Genomic DNA, 10,507 nt, shown 5'->3' with positions numbered 1-10,507 from the left:
ACCCCACACACCAGTTTTCGTTGTTCGTGATAGCTGATTCCATTAAAATATTATCTTTCCGGACAGAGTTCTTTACGAAGCGCTTCAACGGAATGTTTGAATGCACCGAAGGCGAAATGCTGACGCAACCGATGAAACTATAATAATAAATAACTGAATTCACAATAATAATGTGAAATAAATATTCAAAACTACTTTATAAATGAAATTCTTATATTTAAGTGGTTGTCATTTTTTAACTTATTTGTATTCGATCCAATGTTCTTATAAACAGCTGTGTACACTTTCGTTGAGTAATGCGTTTCTTCGATATGTTTTTCACCTTCGACCAAATAGTTATGGTTACATTGGATTTCCTTCCGGAAAGCCTTAGCTATATCTTATTAGAAAAAATTGTATGTACACAAAGCTAAGATTATATAACCGTGTTCTATATGTGCTTAGATGATAGAGGTATCATGTTTTGGATCAAAATCCGTGATTACGAAAGCTGTCCTGATTTCTTGATAATTAATTTAGTTAACAACTAATTGCTTTCTTACAACAACGCATCCCGTATCTGTGTGCGAAAATACTCAACTACATAAATGTTTAAGACGATCTTTCATCACGTCAGAAAAGTATAAGATAAGGATGGATCGATGTTCTGACCAGATCGCCTACCATTAGAACGCCTTGAGTGTTTAATGCTCACATCAGCACAACCGCCGACAATTATCCTGTTTTATTTACAGATACATTTCCGCATCTTCTAATCAGTTTATAACCACACGGTGTCCATTTTATTCCCCACTTAACGACAATAACACTATTGCTCTCTTGCTAATACAGAATGAAACAGATTTGGAAAACTACTAGACTTGAGTATTGAATTTATGGACTCAGAGAAAATATAGCGCGCTATTTTTCTTTTATTTCAAATGTTTTAAAGAAAACAGCTTGTCATTAAAATCAAATCTTCAATTAGCGAAAAAAACAATTACTAATATTTTACCGAATTTCATTACTAATTTCAAATCCGTTTGACAATGATACACCCAAAATATTCATATAAAGCAAACAAACCAAGAGCTAGTGTTCTCGAATATTCATCCGCATAGATTGTATTCGTTTATGGTTTTAGTGACCTAAAATCATGACCCAAATAACCCCCATGACATAATTGAAGTATTCATTCCATGTCTGTACTTATTGTCTTTGTAATTTTTACCTGAATTTAGGGTGATCTCTACTGCGTAAGTCTTCTCATTATAAGGTCAGATATTACCCACCCTTAATAAAGTTTTCGATCAATATAAATGCAATGTTTCATTGATAAATTGTAGTAGATATAGATGCCTGTATTTTAATTTTTTGTACATAAAGGATTTTTTTCTAAATGAATGTAAGAGTTATAGAGCTTTGCCAATGGTCTCAAAACATTAAATTTTGTATCAATTAAATAAAACTATATTCTTTACGCAGCAAAGTAATTGTTGCGCGGAAATGGTAACCAAATTTTAATCATGGCATTCTTGCACTTATCCATTAACCTGACTTTATAGGTAAACAAGTGTTCTTTGATAGTGATGGTTTACATAGGCGCTGGACAGATATGTAACGTTACAGATATAGCTAGTTATTGCATGTCAATTCTACATATCGCATAATTCGGCACAAGCATTATGCCAAATCACATGTCACGAGTTACGGGGTTTGTCCATTCGCCACGTATACTGATCCCAGAGATATTTGTGTAATAACTGAACACTTGTAACAGAGATAAATTCCAAGTGCACGCAAATCCTAACCGGAATGTCATCTTGCCCGTAAAAATACCCGGCGTTTCTAAGATATTAAATGGAAATTATTCTGCTAACTTGTTTGCTGCTGACGTGATGGGCCTTGGTTACAAAAAAAAGAAACATATTTTTTTAAAGGTTTCGTCGGAAAGGAAGTATCACAACAAAATAATAATTATACGATTTCCTTGTTGAAGCACTTTCCAATTATGTATAAGCATGGACAGAACTATAAAATATCGAAAACACGCATGAACATACTTTTTAGTTGGTCGCGTACTCAACATTTCAAGTCGGTTCTACGGAGAGCCTACCACCTGCCACATCCGCGCGAGAAAGAGTTGTATAATTTAAGCAACAGGTTCTCCAACTATATTCATTCACAAATGGAAACATTGTGTGAATATCGTGTTAAATGTAATAGTTTCGAACGGAGCTTATATAGAAAAGAATCAATAAACAATGATTGTATTATACATGTCGCGGAAGAGATTGTTTATGAATGATTGAGATTGTTTATGAATGATTAAAATAGTCCACTTTCTGCTACGTCTTCATGGTGTAGTATTTTTGCTCAGCATATTCATAATCTGAGGCTATTAATAGATGCGGCTGCTGATAAACAAGGGAGTCCAATTGCACGGGTGATAACAACGCAATAGTATCAGGTTACGCTTGTTAATCTGATGCTATTAATAGATTCGGGAAAACAACGCAATTGTATTAAGTTACGCTTGCTTATATTCTCAATTTATAAAACGTTGAACATGAGTTCAACAATAACATGAGAGATACGATAGACCACAACAAAAATGCTTATAAAATCACTCAATATGTTATGGTCTCATTATGTATCTCCTGACCACACTGAGAGATGAGCAGGCTGAGTGTGCTATATATATATATGATGGGCGCATATGGAATAACACCCACTTTCGCATGACGAGGGTCATTAAAAATCTCATTGCTTTTCGATAGAAAATTGAATTCAAAATAGTAAACTTGTAAATAAGGGCAGCCTATCCAGGCGTTCAGGAACGATTTCCAGACGTGCTGAAGGAGTACGGCAAACATTGTGGTTGGATAATTAAACGATTTTCTTCTTATCGTGACACTAAACTATTTTGGTAATGACTGCTTTCTCATCTTGAAAGCAAAACTGAAATTTATCGAAATAGATTGTAACGCGTAATTGTAACTCGGCCACAATTAGTGTCGTTTGAACATTCAGAGAGTAGTCCGGAATTCCTTACACTGAACAGTGCTTCATCCTTTGCGCTGAGCACAGACACAGTAATGTAGCCAAAGTTCAGAGGTTTTATCTCGAATCAGCCTATGAAATATTCGAAAATATTCATGCGTGTCTGCTGGAGTTATGTAAAAGTCATTAAGATGAAAAGCTGAGTAAAACAGCTACGCCGAAAAAGCGCAGAAGTGCTCTATACCTATATTTAGGTAAGAGTTGTTGACACCGTGTGAACTGCTAGGGTTACAAGTAATGCATAAACAACAATGTACGGGTCAACAGGGCTGCCTTGATGACTACCTAATTCGTGAGTAAAACGTATTGCTCGCAGATTTATTATTTATTTATTTTCATCAATGATCTGCTTGTGTATTTTGAATTTGTATATGGTGTCAAAAGTCAAAAGTTTTGTAAAGTTTATTTTCATCATGAAATTATATTCTTAGTGAGATAGGTATTCGCTATTCCATCAATATTCATTTAATATGATGGTGAATGCAAATTGCCTTTATATTCAGTTCCCACGGCCATTTTCAACATACTTTCTATGCTTTCAAAACGTCCAAAAAAGGCCATGTTGTTTTTATTTTGTCTAAGTTATCTCTATGAAATAAATAGGATGATACAAAGTGCACGAAAAGCTCGACCCGTGCGTTATGACATACTCTTCATAAATGTGAATGGCGTGTGTCCATTTCAAACTTGTGATTAATTTTGAACAAGAGGGCCAAGATGGCCCTAGTTCGCTCACCTGAGAGGAGTCAGTTCATTCAATCTGTAACACACATCAAACTTGACCTAGATATTGTCCAGACAATCATCCTGGTCAAGTTTCATCATTATTGAACCAAAACTCTGACATATGGAGTGACTTTGTTTTTGTAAGATTTGACCTGGTGGCCTATATTTTGAGTTGACCCCCCTTACCAAACATCAAACTTTGCTTACAAAAATAAATATTATGACCAAGATTCATAAAATCTGAAACAAAATTGTGACCTCTAGAGTGTTTACAAGGATTTTGTATAATATAATGAACATTTTGACAATCTAAGGGAAATAATTATGGCATTAATTATGTGATATATATAAAACCAATATTTTCACCAAGTTTCATGATGATTGGGCAAAAAATGTGACTTCTAGAGTGTTCACAAGCTTTTATATAAATATAAGAAAACTGCCCCCCCCCCCCCCCCGCCGGCCATGTTATTCAACTGACCGGAACCATTTTCAAACTCAACTCTCATATCAAAGAAACAAATGTTCTGACCAAATTTAATGAAAATTGGGCCAAAATGTGCCTTCTAGAGTGTTCACATGTTTTCACTATATACATATAGAGAAAAATGCCCCGCCCACTGGCAGCCATGTTTTTTCACCGATCTGGACCTTTTTGGAACTCGTCCGAGATATCAATAAAACCAATGTTTTGACCAATTTTCATGATGATTAGGCAAAAATTGTGACTTCTAGAGTGTTTACAAGGTTTCTCTATAGCCAAAAAAAGGAAAACTGCACCCCCCCCCCTGGCACCCATGTTATTCAACTGACCGGAACCATTTTCGAACTCAACTCTCATATCAAGGAAACAAATGTTCTGACCAAATTTCATGAAAATTGGGCCAAAAAATGTGACTTCTAGTGTGTTCACATGTTTTCACTATAGAAATATAGAGAAAAATTCCCCGCCCACTGGCGGCCATGTTTTTTCACCGGTCTGGACGATTTTCGAACTCGTCCGAGATTTCAATAAAACCAATGTTTTTACCAATTGTATGATGATTGGGCAAAAATTGTGACTTCTAGAGTGTTTACAAGGTTTCTCTATAGCCAAATAAGGAAAACTGACCCCCCCCCCTGGCAGCCATGTTATTTAACTAACCGGAACCATTTTCGAACTCAACTCTCATATCAAGGAAACAAATGTTCTGACCATATTTCATGAAAATTGGGCCAAAAATGTGACTTCTATAGTGTTCACATGTTTTCACTATGTACATATAGAGAATAATACCCCGCCCACTGGCGGCCATGTTTTTTCCCCGATCTGGACCATTTTCGAACTCGTCCGAGATATCAATAAAACCAATGTTTTGACCAACTTTCATGATGATTGGGCAAAAATTGTGACTTCTAGAGTGTTTACAAGGTTTCTCTATAGCCAAATAAGGAAAACTGCCCCCCGGCAGCCATGTTATTGAACTGACCAGAACCATTTTCGAACTCTACTCTCATATAAAGCAAACAAATGTTCTGACTAAATTTCATGAAAATTGGGCCAAAAATGTGCTTCTAGAGTGTTCACATGTTTTCACTTTATACATGTATAGAGAAAAATGCCCCGCAAACTGGCGGCCATGTTTTTTCGCCAATCTGGACTATGTTCGAACTCGTCCGAGATATCAATAAAACCAATGTTTTGACCAACTTTCATGATGATTGGGCAAAAAATTGTGACTTCTAGAGTGTTTACAAGGTTTCTCTATAGCCAAATAAGGAAAACTGCTCCGCTCACTGGCGGACATGTTTTTCAACGGACCGGAACCACTTTTGAACTCAACCAACATTTTATTAAGACAAACATTTTGACAAAGTTACATATAGATTGGGCATGAAATGTGACTTCTACAGTGTTTACAAGTTTTTTCATTATTTTGACCTAGTGAACTAGTTTTTGACCCGGCACGACCCAGTTTCGAACTCGACCGAGATTTTATTGGACCAAAGCTTCTGACGCAGTTTCATGAAGATCGGAAAATAAATATGGCCTCTAGAGTGTTTACGAACAAATGTGGACGGACGGACAGACGACGGACAAAGACCGGTCACAAAAGCTCACCTGAGCAATCAGGTGAGCTAAAAAGATGCAATGATTATAATGCACACATGTCAGATGGATAACAAAGTTATAAGGTGTTCAAAACATCTACATGATAAATTCCATTTTTGATTGATTTAATACAAAAATTCTATCAACTTGACCATTATATTGTTTCATGATCCAAGGCGTAAGCTTTCTTGAGTTATCCAAAAACCATTTTACTGTGTTAAGTAACCGTGATCTTGACCTAGTAACCTGAAAGTCAATACGGGTCATCTGAAAGTCATGATCAATGTACCTATAAAGTTTCATGATCCTAGGCATAGGCTTTCTTGAGTTACATCTGGAAACCATTTTTCTAAGTTGAAACACCGTGACCTTGACCTTTGACCTAGTGACCTGAAAATCAATAGGGGTCATCTGCAAGTCATGATCAATGTACCTATGAAGTTTCATCATTCTAGGCATAAGCGTTCTTGAGTAAAACAATTTTACTATTTTGGGTCACCTCAATGTACATATGAAGTTTCATGATCCTAGGCGTAATTAAGCGTTCTTGAGTTATAATCAGAAACCATTTTTCTAAGTTGAGTCACCGTGGCCTTGACCTTTGATCTAGTGGCCTGAAAATCAATAGGGGTCATCTGCAAGTCATGATCAATGTACCTATGAAGTTTCATGATCCAAAGCATAAGCGTTCTTGAGTTATCATCTGGAAACCATTTTACTATTTCGGGTCACCTTGACCTTTGACCTAGTGACCTGAAAATCAATAGGGGTCATCTGCAAGTCACGATCAATCTACCTATAAACTTTCATGATCTTAGGAATAAGAGTTCTTGAGCTTACATCCGGAAACCATTTAACTGTTTCGGGTCAACGTGACTTTTGATCTAGTGACCTAAAAATCAATAGGGGTCATCTGTGAGTCACGATCAACGTACCAATGAAGTTTCATGATCCTAGGCATAAGCGTTCTTGGGTTATCATCCAGAAACCATTTTACTATTTCGGGTCACCGTGACCTTGACCTTTGACCTACTGACCTCAAAATCAATAGGGGTTATCTGCGAGTCATGATCAATGTACCTATCAAGTTTCATGATCCTAGTCGTAAGCGTTCTTGAGTAATCATCCGGAAACCATTTTACTATTTTGGGTCACTGTGACCTTGACCTTTGACCTAGTGACCTCAAAATCAATAGGGGTCATCTGCGAGTCATGATCAATGTACCTATGAAGCTTCATGATCCTAGGCCTAAGCGTTCTTGACTTATCATTCGGAAACCATCTGGTGGACAGACATACGGACCGACATGAGAAAAACAATATACCCCCCTCTTCTTCGAAGGGGGGGGGGGGGCATAAAAATGTGACTTTCATAGTGTTCGATCACAAGGTGTGACGGAAACCATTTTTGAACTCAACTCTCGTATCAAAGAAACAAATGTTCTGACCAAATTTCATGAAAATTGGGGCAAAAATGTGACTTCTAGAGTGTTAACATGTTTTCACTGTATACATATAGAGAAAAATGCCCCGCCCACTGGCGGCCATGTTTTTTCACCGATCTCAACCATTGTCGAACTCGTCCAAGATATCAATAAAACCAATGTTTTGACCAACTTTCATGATGATTGGGCAAAAATTGTGACTTCAGAAGTGTTTACAAGGTTTCTCTATAGCCAAATAGGGAAAACTGCCACTTCTTAATATACATATAAAGAAAAATGCCCCGCCCACTGGCGGCCATGTTTTTTCACCGATCTGGACCATTTTCGACCTTGTCCGAGATATCAATAAAACCAATGTTTTGACCAACTTTCATGATGATTGGGCAAAAATTGTGACTTCTAGAGTGTTTACAAGGTTTCTCTATAGCCAAATAGGGAAAACTACCACTATATACATATAGAGAAAAATGCCCCGCCCCCTGGCGGCTATGTTCTTTCACCAATCTGGACCATTTTCTAACTTGTCCGAGATATCAATTGAATCAATGTTTTGACCACCTTTCATGATGATTGGGCAAAAATTATGACTTCTACAGTGTTTACAAGGTTTCTCTATAGCCAAATAAGAAAAACTGCCCCGCCCACTGGCGGCCAGGTTTTTCAACAGACTGGAACCACTTTTGAACTCAATCAAGATATCATTAAGACAAACATTTTGACAAAGTTACATGAAGATTGAACATAAAATGTGACTTCTACAGTGTTTACATGGTCTTTCTTTTTTTTGACCTAGTGACCTAGTTTTTTACCCGGCACAACCCAGTTTCGAACTCGGCCGAGATTTTATTGGGGCAAAGCTTCTGACCAAGTTTCATGAAGATGGGACAACAAATGTGGCCTCTAGAGTGTTTATGAGCAAATGTTAACGGACGGACGGATGTACGACAGACAAAGACCAGTCAGAAAAGCTCACCTGAGCAATCAGGTGAGCTAAAAATGAATTACGTCTTAAATTATGCAATAGCAAACAACTTCAGTGCCTTCAGCGCTTTGATTATTATTTTGAATGCGTAATTATTTTTATAATGCATCGTTACGAGTTGCCTAACACCATAACGTAAACTATCATCTAACAGAACATCTTTTGCGAAAATGTTCCATTGTGGCTTGAGTTATATCCAGTAACTTTGATAGTTCATGTAAATGTTTGTACTAAAATGCTTTTTCGCAAATGCTTACAAAGTGACAAGTCTTCAGCATCGCATTACCTTTGTCATAATACATGTATTTAAGACAAATGTCATTTGCAAAATGACATTTCAAAATACAAATGCAAGAAACAATATAACAATCCAAACAGAGGGAAGTGTAAATAATTATCAGTTTCTTATCACTATTGGTATATCTGCGTTCTTGTCCCAGGGTTGGCATATTGACTGGCCAATTGAGTATTGACCAGGCCGGCGGTCAATACCCGGTTAAAACCAGTCAATACTGGTCGATTGAAAATAATATCATTTAAACATCACAAAGGAAGACTGTATGCTATTCTATATTAAATAAATGATTATTCTGTAATTGATATGTTTTTTTTTATTTATTTATTGAAAAAAAATCTTTAAAGCTGTAAAAAGATTACTTCTTTATAATTTATGGAAACGGCCTCAATAAATACAAAAGGACTAAGGCAATGTCTTTATCTCAGTGTATCACATCTGTTACTAAAGTATAATAACAATTGTAGTTACCATAGTATTGGCAATTTGCACTGATCTATTGATATATCTATTTGATAAGCAGATAGACAAACAGACCTCGTGTGTTTTCTAGTGTTATAAATCTGGCCCATCAGCCTTAATTGGTAATAAAATGCATGCTTTGTTATGTCTCTGATATTGACAATTAAGCAAGTCTGCCCTTAGGCTATTTCATATCACTCAAACAAAAGGAGATAACTTGCTTTAGGAATCCAGAAAGCTGCCAAGTTAGTTGTTTTTTTACAGATATCTCCGTGGAGATCAAGACATTACCTGGTGAATTTGTGACAGTTCAACAACACACATATTGACAATGCCTGTATATGTATGATGTGATGATGATGACATGTTCATATAAGTATAAACTTGATCTCAAAAACATTGAATATACTTTTGATAATGCACATAATTGGTGTGTCATATTGTTAATCTTGTTGAATCAAGCACAGAGTTATCTGAACATTCATTATAATTGAAAAAAGCTCAATCGACCAGAAAAATCCAATTGACCAAATTTGACTCATTTGATTTTTTTTTAATTGGCCTACAAATTGCATTATCAGGTATAAAATAGTGGGTATTAATGGCTTAAGACATTATTGGCAAAATGTCTGTTTAATTTATATTATAAATATTGTGTAATTAAGCATGGAATATTAATCAAAATTGGGGGTAAAGTGCAATTGACCAGTATTGACCAGTAATGATCACTTCGGGAGTATTGACTGGGGCGGTCGATTGGTGCCAACCCTGTCTTGTCCGCATGTAGAATATTGTACTTAATTATAATTACCGTTTCTGTTCAACTACTTTTGAAATGCCGACTGATAATACTACTTGCTTCAAATCAATGTGAATATTGACACACAATCGGGTTCATATTTCAGATGAAACTTCTACCTAATACTCTGAAAATGGATACTAACATGGGAATCCATCAGTGTCAAATAAAAACAACATTTTTCAACTCATGCTTTTAACACGTCGCTACAAAATGTGTATATATGATCAGAAACTTTGCGAGTAAAAACCGTTTCAGTATCATAAAATGCGATTACCAGTACAGGTTAATTCCTGCAGCGTCATTTATACCTTTCTAGCTGAAATGAAAATCAAAGCTCATGATGTGCATTGCCCCCGTGAGTCTTCGCAGCTTGAATTACATTAATATGCTAGAATTTATGACATAGTCAACATGCTGGCTTTAGAACTTTAAAGCCATTAACAGCAATTTCGTTTATCTCTCGTTATACTTCAAATTTCACGATACATTACTCCAATTTAAAAATATTCTGCACGTCGCGCAATAAAATAATCGACAGAGCTCATTTCCAGTGAAAAAACAATAATGACTGCTAAGGGGTATACTTTGCATCAAATAGCCAACACCATGGCTAAATAAAGGCAATTAAGTCTTATTGTTTGTTTTATCTAGCCTTACTCCG

This window comes from Dreissena polymorpha, chromosome 4, assembly GCF_020536995.1.
Source record: "Dreissena polymorpha isolate Duluth1 chromosome 4, UMN_Dpol_1.0, whole genome shotgun sequence".
Classification (NCBI taxonomy): domain Eukaryota; kingdom Metazoa; phylum Mollusca; class Bivalvia; order Myida; family Dreissenidae; genus Dreissena; species Dreissena polymorpha.
The sequence above is the reverse complement of the archived record's forward strand: the minus strand, read 5'-3'. Positions refer to the sequence as shown.